Here is an 18,148-nt window from a genome sequence, read left to right as displayed (position 1 = left end):
CACTTTTTAACGCTCTGGGTCGGGACCCCTTGGTGTCATTTTTCAACGTAAAACCACTTATTTAAGGTTAGGGAAAGATCGTGGGTGGGGTTACAAAATGTAGCCTATGTTTAAGTGACACGCTGGACACAAACCTTGGTCTCCTGGGTTAAAGACCTGTGTTGTTTGACCCATCCACCACCCCAACCTGCATCCTTCTGCGGATTATCGGTCTTTAAAACTACTTGCTACCATTGTCGCTCTTCATACTACGTCATCATGAACATATTACAGGGACTTGCACAGGTACGGGCTGTTGTTGCCCGGGCAACAGCCCATTTGCCCTTATTGGCTCAGCTGCCCCTCTGGAGAAAGAGCTAAAATTAACTTTTTATTTTGCCCTCAGCGATGCCCTCTGTCCCCAGTCACGTGACTTTGTTTATATTCTCACAGACGGACCCGCCAGGCCAGTAACAGTTTAGAAGTTATGAAAGAGACAGAAAACCCTTCTGCCCTCATTTGAGTTTTTGAAGTTATGGAGATAATGACAAATGGCCTGTGAATAGTAACAAAAATCCACTTGAGCTTTGAATAATGTGCAGCTTCAGCTTGTGATGTTTGCATCACGTCACTCAGCATTGCCTTATATTAACGTATCATGCTACATTTTCAACCAAAGCTAACAACAGCCTATGTAGAAGCAGCAGGCTAACGTAGCTACGTTACGTCCGTTAACTGTGCGCTCTGTAACGAAGAGAGAGGCCCAGGGATGAGATGGTTTGGGCTGTTAACCATATTAATATTAACTCGTGCTAGATTAGACATTGTTTACAGTAGCTTTTCGTTGTTCTTCGTTTAATTTCCTTCTTTTCTGTAATGGTCCTGCCCCGGTATCAGCCATAACTACAACAGATAACTTCTAAAAAAACATTAAAATACAATTATGTCTATGTAAAGAAATCTCCTGCTTCCTTTACCTGGCTATAAAAGGCTGGATACTAACACAGGCTTTCCGGTGTTGCAAAGAAATCTGTGACCCATCGAAATGTGTTACTGTGGCGCTGGAAAAATCAAACCCGGGCAGAGGCCTTACTAAAAACTATATAACAATGGCGTTCTTTTTTCTGTTAGTCTCGTTTGCTGTTATAGGTAATTTAAGACCATTGTATGAAAAATGACAGAGCTTCAGAAACATTAAAAAGTTACATATGGTCACTTTAAATGCAATAAACTTTGTATTAAAAAAAAATGTATAGCCTAATGTGTGTGCTTAAGTATGCATTCACAACAAATACGACAGAGCTCAAAGAAGCAGTTAAAAGAACTGCAACTTTGCAGAGCTGGATTAAAACTGGCAGCAGGCCAGCTGCAGGTGAAGCATTTGCTTATTTCATTTTGATAATGTCAAGCAACAATTCTACATTGTGTAATGTAGGCCTATTTTATCAGAGGCATTTTCTTTACGTTGGAGTAGACTAATAACTCATTAAAAACAAATGTTTCATTCAATAATAAGTACAGCACAGTATATTGTATATGTGTTGTGCATGGCATTGTGAATTAGTTATAATTTTATGTATGGGGCTAACCTTAAAAGCTCAAGTTCACAGAGCATTTGAGAACCTGGGGATCAAGTAAAATACTTTTACTAACTGTAGTCATGTTATAATTGAAAAGGTCCATCATTTAAGTCAGTTCTTTTTTGTTGTTGTAACAAACAAGTGTCTTTTTAAATAACAACTGCCAATAATTTGAGCCCCCCCTCAAACCAAACCGATGGTTGTGGTTTTCAACACTTTGTGAAATGGTCGCAGTTGGTTAGGTATAGGCACAAAAACTACTTGGTTATGTTTAGAAAAAGGTCAAAAATTAGCACTGGAACACACCACACAGACTACAGCCGATGGCCAAGTACCACATACAGCGTGAGAGGAAATAACTCTCCATACCAGCAGGGGTCAGTAATCTATTCGTCATTCATAAAGGGAAACCGGATAAAAACGTTGCTATGATACCCACAATAAACAGCGTTTGCTTGAATCAGCAGTGGCAGAACAGAACAGAGCAGAACCTACGGCCCCTCTGCTTCCCTACCCATCGGGAAGACACCCTCCCACCCATAGGCGCTGACACTGAACACCCAGTGCCAGACTGCCAGTAGGCTGCATTCATTTAAAATTAAACATTGCATTTGGTGCTAAGTGGAGCGTTTGTCATAGTGTGCCTAGGCTACTAGACAGGTGGAATTGATTCTTAATTTCCCACGAAGGTGATCGCGGTTACGTGTTCATCTCCAATCCTATCTGTATTTGTGAGAAGTGGCGTTGTCCTGAGGTGAAAGATTTATTATCGAGTCAATAGGCGTGTGTGTTCATGTCGGCCGCTGTCCATTTCCTAAGGTTCTGAAATGCAACATTGCAAACATTTTTTGACTACTTTTTTTTTTAAAGGGCGTGCGCCCGTGAGCGCCCACTGAGGAAAACATAAATCGGCGCCTATGCTCCCACCCAACATGCCTTTATCCTACACTGGTTACAGAAAATTAGCCAAACAAAATTGTCACTCATGTGGCGATAGCAATGGACCTTTTTCACAGCAGACATTTTGACTTGTCATAGTAGGAAAAGCACAGCTGAAATTGATAACCGTAAGTGTCCCAGTAAGCTATTTCAGTGAGTCGGTGCTTTTCCTACTATGACATGTCAACATGTCTGCCGTGAAAAAGGTCTATGGGCTTTCCTACGATGTGACAAGAGTGTGTGAATAAAACATTAAGTTGTTATATTTTACTAATTGCTAGTAAGCTAGCTTGCTTGCTATATATTATATTGTATATTATATTATATATCACGGTATAGGATAGCCTAATAGTTTGTTAACGTTAGTTTATTTTGTAATGTGTAAATATGTAGAGATCTGTTAAAAGACATGTTATAACGAAATAAATATACCAACACAAGTAGTTATATATATATCTCGTTGTACGTTTGCCATCTTATGGACACATTCAAATGTCATTTCTGACCAGTTTTGACAGCTCTATGTGTATTGGATTGATCAGATGAGATGAATGGATGCCTTGTGAGGCCTCGCACAGTTGTTTGTTTGCTTTCCTCACTCTTGTTTTCAAGCCGAACAGCCTATCAGATGAATTGGCTATTTAGCCGACGGCAGTCGCTGGTTCAACCAAAACAAGGCAGACAAAGGCTGACGTGTGGCGACGGTGCGGGACACACCGCACAAACAAGGGCGCTCACTGTCGGCAACTTGGACCGACGGCCGGTGGTCGACTTGGTGTGTTAGGGCCTTTAAGTGTGTGTTTTATTATGCATCTGAGACTGCACCATTCTGCAAAGATTGGTTAAGGCTGTTTTTGACAAAAGAATCAATAGGAAAGTGAAGAAAAAGAAGCCCCACTTTGTGAATTGATCATAAAATCACAATTACAGATACTTTTATAACCCAACAGCCCCTTTAAAAAAACATTTTCTGTGAATAATTTAAAGACTCCACTACTCCAGTTAGTAAAGGTGCAGTCAAGATAAACTCTTAGTAAAGGCTAGCTCATGTAACCTACCTCAAAACCGAACTTGCAAAGACTGGCCACAGAAGGGAGAAGCAGGCAATCAATCAAAAAAGGAAAGAAGGAAATAAACAAATAAAGAAAACAGATGTACTGTATCCATTGACCACAGAGAAACACTGCTCCATTATGCAGCTGTAGGAGTCTGTTGGCAGACAAAAGATAAAGGTGGAGAAAAACAGACTGAAAAGCAATACGTCCAATGTTTTACCACCATAAAGCACTGATTTAAACCCACAGAACTTTACAATGCCGCGTTTTACCTGATAGGTTGAGTCATCCGTGGGTTGAGGGCTAAGTGTATGATTTAATGATGGTGCTCTAGCGGAATATGCACACTACAGTGTGTTTGCTGATCCAATAACCAGCAGGGAAAGTTAATGACATGAAAGGAGCTGCTGTTTGTCAAACAGACTGAAACACATGATTGATTGATTGATAATCCAGGGAGCCTCAATGCCATGTCAGTCAATAATGTAATAGCATAGGCTATATCTGGAGTATACTAAAGTGGTGCTTGAATACAGTCAGAGAAATACTGAAACAGAAGGGTATTTAGCACTTATTAGTGGTGGGAGAAATGTAGGGGTTGAAAAGGTGGCTGGTGGTGAAGAAACAAGTGGTTTACGATCTTACAAATGGCTGGTTAAAACTGATTAGAAAGCTCGGTCAAAAACATCCTCCCCCCTTACACACAGCTACCACTGAGATGCTGTTGAGCAAGTGATCAAACCTAAAATGTCTCCAGTGGATTTGCTCAACGGCCAACATATGAGGGGCCAATGAACACATGCACTTGGCAGTTTCCAGGTGTAGGATGTAAGGAATATTTAGCCGTATGAACTATGTTTATGAAAAAGTATCTAAGTACATGTACTAATTTACAATATCCAGGTACTTGAGTATATTCATTTTATACTTACTTACTTTATACTTTTACACTCCACTAAATGCAGAGGAAAATTATACCTTTTTACTTCATTACATTTATTTGATAGCTATTACTTAACAAATTAAGATTGTACAAAACACAAACAACATATGATCATCTTAAAAAATATGATGCACTACACTGTGGATTACTGTTACCTACCAATGTTGTAACAGTATTTGAACATTGAATTTAGAACTTTATCAATCCCAGATGGGGAAATTTAACATCAGCAGCACAGAATAGATCTAACAAAAATTAGAAATTATTCATAAGAAATCTGAAAACCCCTTACTTTGCTGGAAGTTTACATGTTTTGTCTTGGTTTTTAATCATGTAGCCATGTGAATTAAGGCTTTTGTTTTGCATGACAAAGCAGTGTGCCTTGAATTTGTGTTGTATTGCTTCTCTTGTTGTCACACATATACAAATAACTGCATGCAGAAAATAAAACTTTCATTCAGGAAAAAGATGATTCAAGAGCTCTACTTGAATGAATTTCATTAAATCTTGAAAACAGTCTTATTGTTGACTGACAAAAATGTGATATTTGTAAAAACAAATTGACACTGTAGCCGTACAGCTCACCAGCATTGTGTTTACATCTTTAAAACAAATACATATGTCATCATGTCAATAAGAAATTAGCCTACACTTCTGTTAGTGAGGATTATTGGTTGTATTAATTTTTTTGGGATTCAGCATCCTACATGGCACTGCTTTCCAAAAGTTTGAGCACTCAACATCAAACTTCACTACGCACTCGCACTGATTTACAAGGCAAGAAAGTAAAAATTATAAAGTAAATTAAAAGGAATTAAACATCTGACTTGGTCACTCACTACGGCTTGTGGTTATCACTCTAGAAAAAAAACTACTTTGAGTTCTGTAATATTATGTAACGTGTAAAATAATAACCCAAAAGTTTCACAACTGTAAATAGGTCAATCAATAATTAAATTATTGCTTTCCTTCAAAACAATAATTTTAATGAACTACCGTCATAAATAAATCGGGCAATTTGGACCTCATTCGCACACTTGACATTTAGATATGAATATTTCTCACATTTAGGGAAATTACAAGACAGACAAAGAGACAGAGAAAGAAAAGATGGAGAGTGGGAGAGAAGAGTTAGTGGGTGTGTTGTGTTGCTGTTTGGCTCGGCTCCATGCAGAGAAGCTGACATTAAATCATGCATTGTGCTTGTTTGCGTGCGTGTGTGCATAAGTGCATGTGTGCTTATTGATTGGCTTACACAGCGTTATAGCGCTCTGTTGTAAATGTCATGTTTTTACAGGCAACTGTTTGATATTAACCTGATTAAAGTATTTGCTTGCTCACACAGATTGCAAGCAGCAAATGGTTACAATCAGACGATTACTCAGCAATTAGGAACCAACTAAATGACTATATGGCTGTCTGATCAAGCAAAGTAAACAGAGTGTTTCCGTCCTCCCTCCCCTTGTCCTCCTTCTTCATCCTTTTCTGTGTGTCAGAGTAATTCACTGCTCTTAAAAAGGATGCCATCTTAAGCCTATGTATGTGTCTAATTCTAGACCTTATTCTTGCTTTTTGCACAGCATACATCTGAAACAGTGTATTATCCCAAAGTACAGACACAGATATTAAACACGATAGAGAAATGTCATGAACCTGAGGAAGACCGGTGTGCATTTGACACTGGTTGAAAGTAACCAAGTACATATTTACAATAATTTACAATATCCAGATACTTTACTTGAGTATATTCATTGAATACTTGTATACTTACACTCCACTAAATACAGAGGACAATATTATACTTTTTACTTCATTACATTTATTTGACTTAACAAATTAAGATTTTTGTCTACTAAACACATACAGTATACGACATATGATCATCCTAAAAGATATGATGCACTACACTGTAGATTACTGTAAACTACCAATATTGTAACAGTATTTGAAGGTTCAATTTAGATACAACTTTATAAATCCCAGATGGGGAAATTGAACATGTGACAGCAGCACAGAAAAGAACTAACAAAACAGTTTGAATATAACACATGGAATTAAACTAAGAAATTAGAAATCATTCATAAGAAAATCTGAATTCTTCTTACTTTGCTGGAAGTTGACATGTTTTGTCTTGTTTTTTTTAAAATCATGTAGCCATGTGAATTAAGGCGTTTACAGTTTTTGCATGACAAAGCAGTGTGCCTTGAATTCGTACTGTATTGCCTCTCTTGTCACAGATATACAAATAACTGCATGCAGAAAATAAGATCCTTCTTACGAGTGCTTGTTGAATAATTGTGTCTACAGACATGAGAACACACAGGACAATCGAATGCAATGGTCTTTTTTCCTTCTGCAGTGAGCTGCCCACAATATGCTCAACTTACAGTCTATTGTCAAAGCACAACACTCACTAATGATCGTTTTTCTTCAGGTTGTGGAGGTTATCTAGTCACCTAAAATTGCTGGTTTGAATCCCTTTTTAACTAAAAAGACCAGGAGGACGGACTGAGATACTGTATGCTGTATACTGTTTCCCTTCTTTTAAGACAGGCCATTAAGGTGCATTTTAGCAATAATTTACTCATGTCATGCAAAATCAAACTGCCTCAAATATTTAATATTCTTTCCAAGATTTTCTTGATCTTCATATTCTGTCTTTTGTTCAGAAATATCCAAATAGTGCATCCAAATTACAAATCCCACATTTTGCTTTATTGTCTATGTTTACAGTATTTGATATTCCTTATGGACAGGTTTGAGTGAAACTGTGCCCCCTCAAATGTTTGGTGCACTACATCCCTGAAGGCATTTATCCCCCATCTAATGTGGCGGAGCTGCTCAGCGACTCCGTAAGACTCATTGATTTTGTTTCACAGATGTGTCGATGTGTGAATATAAAGTAGGAGTAGCACTGAGAAATGACTGAATCATTTTGTAACAGCTCATGATTATATTTTGTGAAACATATTTCTGTACCACAGCACTGCACTGACCCAAAGTGTCCCTGATGATAACTTTGGCTTTAATGTAAGTTTCAGAATACATGCCTTTTACCTTGCTGCTGTTTGACTCAGCTGTGGACTTACAGCTACACTTAGTGGCCAGACTGCACAATGGCATCAACAAGAGAGAGAGAGAGAGAGAGAGAGAGAGAGAGAGAGAGAGAGAGAGAGAGAGAGAGAGAGAGAGAGAGAGAGAGAGAGATACCCTGCTTTCACCCGATTTTAAAATATGTCCTAAGTGATCCAATCACACGTGGACAGCTCTAAGTACAGTCGTGAATGGACCCCCATCAGAGAGAGAGAGAGAGAGAGCGAGAAAGAGAGAGAGAGAGTGAGAGAGAGAGAGAGCGAGAGAGAGAGTGTATGTGTGTGAGAGAGAGAGAAAGAGAGAGAGAGAGAGAGAGAGAAAGAGTGTGTGTGTGTGTGTGTGTGTGTGTGTGTGTGTGTGTGTGTGTGTGTGTGAGAGAGAGAGAGAGAGAGAGAGAGAGTGTTTGTGAGAGAGAAATTGTCTCTGTTGGGGAAACAGATTTTCTGATGACATGGATTTTGAGGCGTCATCAAACATCTACTGTACGGTATTAGTACTATAGTAAAGAGAGACACTATAATTTATGAAGGTATTACTAAGCCGTTTCAAAAAGAAAGAAAATAAAATTCCCCGCACACACTTTTCACGTCTGCATTTGGTTTATTTGTCGACGTTTCGGTACCAGGGACCTTTCTCAAGACACGTCATAGTAAAGTGACATGCATAAAGTGCATAGTGCTATAATACAACTACAATACAAATCATGATCACATGATGATCTCCAGCTGTTTTAGAGGTGTGTCCATGATCACACACTGGGAGAAACTTAAAAAACCCAAATCCCCTCTGACAAAAACAAAACATTTGTATAACTCAATGATATTTACAAATGACATAACTCAGGTATATAATACATAACTTCCCTTGACTTCCATAAAAACGTTCTCTTGTTTCTCTGTATCTTTCAGCAAACATGCAAAAAACATCAGCGGATGTATTACTAAGCCATACAAATGTCTGCTATAGTGTTTCATGTATGTGAGTATGCAGGAGTTTGCATCATTAGTCGTGCACTGTTCTGTCTGGTGCATTGATGCACTCAATTCAGTTCAATTTTCACAATACTCACAATTAATATGTATAAAGAAACAATGACAGTTAAAAGGCTTAAATGTCCCAAGAAAGGATACGATAACGCAAAAACAAGCGACTCTACCTGGTACCCTGACCTCAAGAGTAAGAAACCTTTAAAGCAGTACTAAAGCAGATGAGTAAAACGAATATGTACTGACTCACATATAGGCTATATGCCCTTTTTGAAAAGTAAGTGACTTTTTAGTTGAAGAGCAGAACATGCTCTCTCTCTTTTAATTAAATGCCAGCCTCAGCAGGAGTGTGCTGCTGGAGGTGCCTCCCTCCCTCAGGTCCTTCTGATTTTTTTTTTATCATGTAAGTTGCACTCCTACTTGTCAAGATGCCTGTTAATAGCCGATTATAAAAATGTAGGCTATAGACCTACTGCGTTAACTATTGTAACTTTTATTTTAGCTGATTTATCTGCCAGGGCAGTGCATTTCGAGTTCATGTAGGACAGCTAAGTGCTGGAAGCGCTCTTACAGTAAGTCTGAAAAAACCTGTCCTGTGTTTTCAAAGCTAAGATATCAGTTAGCTATAACTAACAAAGCCTGCTGATATTTCCGTATTTCAGTAATGTCAGACATTATACTTGATTCAAGCACTTTAAATTCTAATGCAATTGCATGTCAATTGCAAGTTTTAAGTGAAAAGGTTTTTACAGGAAGCAGTGGGTTTTTTCACTCTTGCATTCACCAGAATATGTGCAAATCAACCGAACACCTAATTTCTGATCTCAATCCAACCCTTATCTTTATAGCTCCATTTCTTACTCCACTGAGATGCAAATTGCATATTTGTTTTGTTATTTTGTCTCATATGTCTAAATCTTAGCTTTCCCCACTGGGATCAATAAAGGTTTATCTTATCTTATCTCATGTCATCTCATCTCATCTTATATTATCTTATCATATCTTACCTTATCTTATTTTTCAGGACACTGAATGTAAAAAAAGCCCCACCTGAAAAAAGTGTGATACTGTAATTTATAAATAAAATACAATTCTGGATTAATGTATAACATAAAACATATCCACAGTTGCTGCTGTTATTTATCATACTAATTGTAGGGTGTTAAAGGCCTAAATAACATGATCACAATCTAGACATTTAGTAATGCAGTGAATGTCTATGTTAAACATTTTTTCTTTGCCTCATAGGCACTGACACAAAGTGCACTTGAGTAATTGACTGTGTGTGTGTGTGTGTGTGTGTGTGTGTGTGTGTGTGTGTGTGTGTGTGTGTGTGTGTGTGTGTGTGTGTGTGTGTGTGTGTGTGTGTGTGTGTGAGTCTGTGTGTGTGTAATTATCTTGCCTGAGACTGCCTTGTCTTCAAGTGTGCACCTTGCCTGTATGTTGAGGACTCCCTGGGAATGGATCCCTGATGGTTTTGTGAATATACATGGCTCTCTGCATGCATGATTAATTTCTTGTGCAAATGTCAGCGTATATGAGATTAGAATGTAAATGCAACTGTACGCCTGCAGTGTGTATAGCCACGGTTTACCTTTTAACTTTACTCTGCTCTTGCACAGGATTGATTAATCTAGGCCTATGTCTATAGATCTCATTACAAAAAGAAGAAGTATGCAAAATATTGCAGAGAACAAAGCATTTTAGTTGATGATCTGTTTATGCTATGACAATTGTTATTCAGTATATTGGGCTGTGAGTGTAGGTTTTCTTGTAAAACTCAAAAGACAAAGATCATTTTGGGTTATTTGCTATTTTTAGGGTTGGTCTAGCCTGCAAATGATTGTTCAGGGCAAAACTGGTAAATTAACAAGTTGATAGTTTGCTCCAGGATAGATACCCTGGCATCTGACTTAAAAATGACTGGTATTAGTAATTGTCAAGCCACTCAGACCTCTGCTGCTGGTATGAAAAAGGTTTTACTCAGCAGCTCCTGAGTTTCAGTGTTTATAGCAACATGCAAGTTACCATATACGAGGAAGTACACTAAGCAACAAACAGCAGTAAGCAGTATGTTAGTGCCACCTACGGTTATCATGAGGAAACACAGCAAAACAGTAAAATAATACGTTCAGAATGGCGTATCCAGACAACAGTTGATATTTGTTTTGTTGGGGTTTTGGCAAGTGTAGAGCGTATTATGAGTAATGGCTGAATTCTAAATATCATGACTGCTTTTTTTTATAATGAATAATAATGTGGTACTGCAGTGATACCCTAAGGGGAAAAAAACCTTATCACTCCCAACCAGGGAGATCAGAGTGCAGGGTAAGCTGCTAAAGATATTGAACCCCCCTCTATCCCCAGTCACTAGATCTCTAGGTAAATGCCTCTGAGGACGGTGTCATTAACCATTTACAGTAACCACTCTACTGTACTAATGAGAAAAATAAAAGGGGGACATTTGCTATGTTTTAGGTTTATGTTTGCTACAAGTGGTGGTCTTGTATTAATTTTTTTGCCATTGTTATTTGCTTGTTCATTTTACTGTTATCGTGTCTGTAAAAGGTGCTATATTAAATAAACAAATTATTATTATTATTATTATTACTATTATATTTGAAGTTACTGTATGTTTGCCTCAGAAGCGTTGGCCTTGCTGCAGTAGCATTTGCGTAATTGCTGGAGGAGCTCAAAGGAAAGTGCAACACTGGTTATTATACTGCAGAACCAAGCACTCTCTCCGCTGGATATAATGACCAACAGTAATACTGGTCATGAAGAGATGTTCTGTCTGCTGCTGTATTTGAACTGCAAATGTACTTGCAAGTGTTTCAGTACTACATTCTTTTTTCATGTCTTTTCATAATTTGAAATTGAATTGGATTGCAACGATTAACAGTTTCCAAAGATTTTTCTGTAATTAAAGGAACACGTGCATCATGAGGTATGTCCTGTGTTTTTGTCTCCATGAGCTGCTTTCTTTTTGCAAACTGCTCTGGGCAATTATCATAAATGTAAATATAAAATGTGCCACAGATTGTGTTTATCTGCTAGAATTGGGATAGGTTGGGTTTACCAGCTCAGTGGTATGCCTTTATAGGAATGTGAAAGAAAGAACCATTGTAATCACGCACTGAGAGCCGGGGGTGGGAAAGAATGCTTGCTAATGATGATGCGAAGAAGCTGCATTACAACAGGTCTGTCGATGATGGTGTAAGTGCAATGTGAGGCACAGGATAGAGAGAAAAACAAGCAATAGTGAAGCAAATCTGGACATCCTTTTTTTAATTCTTTCATTTCTTCTTACTGTTGCCATGTCATTCCCTTTAGGATGGGTTAGAGGAACTGTGATCGTGGCAAATTGTAGCAATTTATGATGTTATGTACATGATAATACATGTATGTATAATACATAAATACTTTTACGGTTATGGACATTTCTGTTGACTGTATTTTTCTGTTGCTGTTTCCTGTCTTGTATATTTATTTGGTATATTTCTGTTCTGTTGTGTAGATTTATCCTGTTTTGTGTATTCTGGACTGTGTATATTTATGTTCCCTGTGTATATTTCTGTTTCCTGTTTTATTTTGATAGTCCTGTTTTTTTGTCTTGTCTTGTCTAGTTTTATTTCCTGTGTTTTCCCGCCTTTGTTGATTACCCTGTCTCTCCTAATGTGTTTCACCTGCTGTGTCACCTGCCCCTCGTTACCTCATTACCTAGTGTATTTAGTCCTTGTGTTTCCCTTGTCTCTTGTCAGATCGTTTTGCATCCGTTTGTGTTTCCTCCCTGTCTGTTCGTTCCTTGTCAGTGTGTCTAAGCCTGGTGCCTTTGCTTTTGATTCTTCCCTGCGTTGTTTTGTAAGTTTTTTCCTGTGAGTTTTTTCCCTGAGTTTTTCCAGCCTCTGTGCTGCTGTTTTTTGTTCAATCAATAAATCCTCAAGCTCAACCCTTCTCCTGCCTGCCTGCCTCTCCCTGCATTTGGGTCCTTTAATCCCTGGAAACCATCACAACATACAAGGTTAATCAATAATTTATGAAATTCAAATCAGCATGAAGAAGCAATAGTAGCATCACTAGAAAGCTATTCAAATATTCAATCACCTCAATCATAATCTTGCTATCTATATCACATTCTATGGCATATTTACTGATTAATACATTCATTTATTTATAATATGGATACACAAATGTTTTCAAATTTAGCATGAAATATACTACTAAACCAGCTCTGTACTCTGTAAACAATGTGGTTTGTATAAGCAATGGCATCTTTGGAAGGCAAGAGAATAGTCCCAAGTATTTATTATGCTGACCGTGACCAGAATCGGCAAGAGATTGTGTTACAAAAGACCACAGTTGTGATTCAATTGAAACGCTGTCCTCCTTATCCACCAGAGGGCAATATTGCCCTGTCTGCTTCATTCTGCCCACCACTGCTCGGGGCGTTTTCCCAGGCCAGGGTGCTTATAGTACAGGCCGGGTGCTGGGTGCATAACAGCACAAGGTATTGCCTTTGTAAACTGTAAACTCCCTCCCACTCCTGACACACTGGAGGCTCAGGAAGCAGCTATGTCTCACACTCCTCATCACACTGCTGGGTCTGATTATGATGCGTATTTGTGTGTAGAACTCTTGTATTTATATCGTAGTTAAAATTACCTTGCCTATACTGTGATGATGGGAGTCGATGATGATCATGTACAATAAATGATGGCGGTGGTGCTTAGACTGCATTTTTGGAAGATTGAAGATGGGGGATATTTTACACTGGTTATTTTTTACAATGTTTTTTTTTATAAAATTTGCATCAATTAGTCAGATGACTGATTTTGGAATAAAAGAAGTTTTGTATTGCGACAGCCAGTAGGTGTTTTTATAATGAACTTGTACAATTTAGGCAGAAAGTTAGAGCAATACATTATGTCTTCTACACTCTCTCTGTTGTTACATTTGGACCTGTATTGCAGAGTATATTTCAAGTTAAATAAGCAAAAACAGCTTGATGCTTTCTCCACCAGCTGACTGGATCCCCACTAGGGCCCAATGGCTCTGCCTGTTTGTATTTATTGACCTTATCCTCAGCCTGATCCTGCAGGGACACAGGAGAGCCCTGCCTTTTGGGCTGAGACGATGTCTCTCCAAATAAATCCGATAGAGCACAGGCACCTGCTGAGTCCGTATTTCTTTCCTTGCAGCGCAGGGATTTGGAAGAACCACTGTGCGCTTTGCCTTGGTTTCTTGTTCTGTCCTATTTTTTGTGAATGAATTTTAAAAAAGTTAAAGTGAAATTATTAATACAGTTTAAAAAATGCTAATCCCTGTAACCTTGACCACATATTGCCTTATACGTATGTGTAAACATATTACTTAATTTTCAGTGCACGCGATGAGATAAACGATGTACTGACAAAACAGGCCAGCCTTCACAAACATTTTCCGTTTCCGTTTCACAGAATTCATCCTTGTCTGAGAAACCTTCAGCCCCTCTGCTAAAGAGAGAAAGAGAAAATCAAGTGAATCCACTGAGAGGCTTTATAGAGTCTTTCAGCTCAATGCGTTGTATGTGTATTTTGTGAAATGTCAGGTTGTTTTCTCAAATGTAGTTGTGTTTTCTGGAATTCCTGTTGTGTTTTCTGAAATGTTGTGTTTCGACCCTCAGGGTCCCTCATATTTCTATCAGTGAGAAAATAACTAAGCAACTTTTTGGCAGTATTCAGAATACAGTATATTCCCTTCACAAAAGAGTATTATCTAACCATAACTTTCACTGTGAGCAGGAGCAGCACCTATTTTCCCGTTAAAAGAAATGCGTGACTAATAGACCACCAACATTTATACTGTGAGGTACTTTTCAGAGAGAAGGTAAAACTACATCCTTTCTTGCTGTCCAAAATGTGTGTGAACAGCTGGAAAGAGAATTTGTTTACAGGAGTTTATTTATTTTATCTGCTACATGTTTTTTTTTCACCTGGTTATATTGTGCCCTAAATAAACTGGGGAAATAGTGGGGGGAGGCGAGGTTGGCAAGAGAGTGGTACTATCCCACCTACCGGATCCCCTAGGCATTACCAACAGATCACCGCACGATTAGTCTCGCATTGCCAGACCTCTCCACAGCGCTGCGGAGGAAGGTCTGGCTAGTCCACAAAGCATTCCGGAATAGGAGAAAAACATGCATTGGTTTATTGGCGATCCTTTAAACCATTCACAATCGCCTTGGGTAGTGCTAAGCGCTAGATGCAACAACGGTACCTTGTTATGGTGGAACATGTGCTCGTTTAAAAATTAAGCATAGCGTAAGTTCTGGCAGGTCACTGAATCAAGCTCGGCTGTTATCTCAGCTCATAGCTGATAGTTCCTAAGCCAGCACACTAGCTGATGGCTCAGCTGATTCCCTCTTTTGATTGGATTTCCAAATAGCGCGCTCTATTTAAACTGTTTTTCCCAGCCTACCTTGCTGCATCTCTGCTAACGCTTGCAACCCACCTCGACCCCAGCTCCTCCTTTTAAATTTGTGTTGTCTGACTTAATCAATGTCGTGTCCGTCATTGATGCTGCTCTGTTCTGTACCCTATGGGGATCCTGCACTGCTGCTCTCCCCGCTTAAGGCTTTCCATGTATGCACATGGAAGGGCAGGGAGGTGTGCTCTCCTATATGCTGTCCACATATGCACGTAGAAGTGTGGGGAGGCCCCAGAACAGAGCCATACCGCCAAATACAAATCGCAGATGAATTAATCTATTTTGACAGTGGTCCTGACTGAACTTGTTTTAGTCGTACAACAGAAAACTCAGATTGGACTGATAGTCTAGCTAGCTGTCTGGATTTACCCTACAGAGATCTGATGAGCAGTTAACCATAGTCCTCATAAATCGACCGGAGTTTAGAATGCCAACACAAAGAAAGCGGAAGGTGAGGGACATCCAGTCGAAAATGAGGGACATCTGGCGGATCTTCTGGCGGCACCGGAGCAATCCCCTAAATGAATCGTCAATATAGACTACCGCATGATTAACTAACAAAAACAAGTTACACCACTAGCTATATATTCTTTACACTGACCAGCACCACTTGAGAAACATGTTTACAATGTAACAACAATGAAATTATGCGTCCTAAAAGTGGAATACTGTAATAACATAACTGTGACAAAAATGAAGTGATCTTCTCTGAAAATGAAATAATTGCATCCTATGAATTATTATTCTTATGTCTCACAGTTATATATTTACAACCTATTTGTTGATCTTTTATACGAACGTCTGCTTTTGATTTATTATCTCCAAACCTGAGTCACATAGGATTGTACTGTATTTACAAAGCCATACCCTTGTTTTGATTTAGGTTTGCTGCATGCCCAAGCAAAATGTATTGCAATAGACTATTCACTGTATGCCTTTAAGCAACGAGAGGTCTCCTGATTAAAAGGCTCACTTCAGCCTTGTCACAAATAGTTGGAACAGGAATAAATGCGTAGCCCCAGGTTATTTGTGTTTTGTTTTCTGTGTGTGTGTGTGTGTGTGTGTGTGTGTGCATAAACACACACACACACACACACACACACACACACACACACACACACACACACACACACACACACACACACACACTCTCTCTCTCTCTGTAGTGATCCATCTGTTTCTGTCCTGTTTCTGTTAGTCAGTTGGGGAGGTTAACCTTTTCTTTGTTGACACACACCACATCTTGCTTTTCACACATATGATTAACCATTGAACATGAGTTAGGTATCTCTCAGTCTGACATAAATGTCAAGTGTGTATGCCCGACCCAAACACACACAAACACACACACACACACACACACTCGATTTATTCTGTCTTTGCTCTGCACCTACTGTACTGTACATACAGTCAGAACAGCACTAATCATAATCTTTGCTGCAACGTCCCAATGGAGATCATTAAGGTCATGGAGATAATTATGTTTTCAGCTAATCTTATTGTATCTGATCTAATCTAACATAATGTAATATATGACAAAATATAATCCACCTCACACACACAGTAGAGCAGTGACATTTACCTGACATCTAAATAGAAAAAAAATAGAAATTACATTTAAATAGGACATTAGTGAATTTCAGGACATGCGTAAACACCCTACAGTGCAGTGCTGTATGGTTTGGAAACATTTCCCATATAGAGAAGTCAGACTCAAATCTCTTTTGGATATTTATACTTGTTTGTATCCCTATCTTGACAGCATCTCAATGCAACTCCTGTAAATACTAGGATTCTGATGTCAAGTTAAGATAGATGTGTTGTGTAAGTGAAGATTTCAGTCTGTTTAGGATGATAGGGAGAATTAAAAGAAAGCTAGAGCCTGCAAATCAGACTGTTGTAATATCAGCAGTTACAGTAACACTTTATCCAGTGAAGCCACCATCATTGATTTTATTTGTTGTAGGATGAAGAATGTTTCTTAACCGTGATACAAATTTTAGGTCATATCGCCCACCCCTACTACTGTATATAACTGGCACAGGCCCATTTCATTTGAACAGTTTAGTTTGATGATTCTTACATACTCTATGTAATTAAGGAATAATAGTAAAATACTTTCTTGCATATAAATGGAAAAAAAGGTCCCACCATCTGCTTTTTGAAGGTCACACTCACTCTGAAGGAAAATACATTTGGATAATTAAAAAATTAAATGAAAGTAGTAGCAAATGATAAAAATAATATGCAATATGCTCTGCAGGTTGTTACCTGCTTAAATCTGCGGTGAAACATTCAGGGGAATTGTCTGCTTTTTAAACTGCTCCTCCTTTGTCAGTAAATTACTTTTCCAAAGTGCACTGGTTCGATTAAGAGCTGTAGGTAATTAATTAATGAATTATTGTGGCAGTAAAACCATGAACTCACATAATCAATGCAATGCCTTTTCCTGTGCCATTTCTAGGAGTAGAGGACTATAAGCATTTACATTAGTGCTACTTGTAACACTGCCGACTACAGTTCCAGGGTCACATAGGTGTTGCAAAAATATGACACCTAAAGATAAAACTCCTGTAAATAAAGACCCTTAAACATGTAAAATCACTACAGAGGTAAAAAGTACAGACTTCCTGTGATACTTAAAAGGTAATGATAGAAAAATGAACGGTAAAGAAATAGAGTTCTGTGTAAATGTTGACTTTCTGCCTATTAACAGGTCACAAATCTTCCTTGGTCAAAGCAACATTAACAAAACATTGATAATAAAGCTCGACTTTACCCTCTGATTGATTGAAGTGATACTCTCCCAGGACTCTGATGTATTATAAACAATGTGTGTCCCCCCCAGTCAAAGACATGGAAGGAAATGAGGCGCAACATTTCTTTCACAAACCTGCCTCTAATATAAATTGCTGTAATTTTCAAGGTTGATTAAAAACGATTCAAAATATTTAATGAGAAGGAAAGTTTGTCAAGACTATCTCGTCAGTTAAAGTGAATCACGACTAAATATTTCTCAGTTACACAGTGTTAGCATCTAACAGCATTAGCATACGGAAGGTGGTAAACTGCAAAAACAAATAGAAATTTCTGGAGATACAAAATCTG

The 18,148-nt window shown here is 38.4% G+C and overlaps 1 long non-coding RNA gene across 1 annotated transcript; it reads right to left on the bottom strand.

The window, feature by feature from the left end:
• Window positions 1-258: 258 nt before the first annotated feature.
• Window positions 259-18,132, bottom strand: LOC116037622. Its single transcript, XR_004101905.1, has 3 exons — window positions 18,119-18,132; window positions 7,707-7,710; window positions 259-356 (listed from the first exon to the last, which is right to left on the bottom strand). It is a non-coding gene; the product is annotated as an uncharacterized LOC116037622 (long non-coding RNA).
• Window positions 18,133-18,148: the final 16 nt, after the last annotated feature.

This window comes from Sander lucioperca, chromosome 3 (genome assembly GCF_008315115.2).
Source record: "Sander lucioperca isolate FBNREF2018 chromosome 3, SLUC_FBN_1.2, whole genome shotgun sequence".
Taxonomy (NCBI): domain Eukaryota; kingdom Metazoa; phylum Chordata; class Actinopteri; order Perciformes; family Percidae; genus Sander; species Sander lucioperca.
This window is presented reverse-complemented; position numbering and strand designations above follow the sequence as displayed.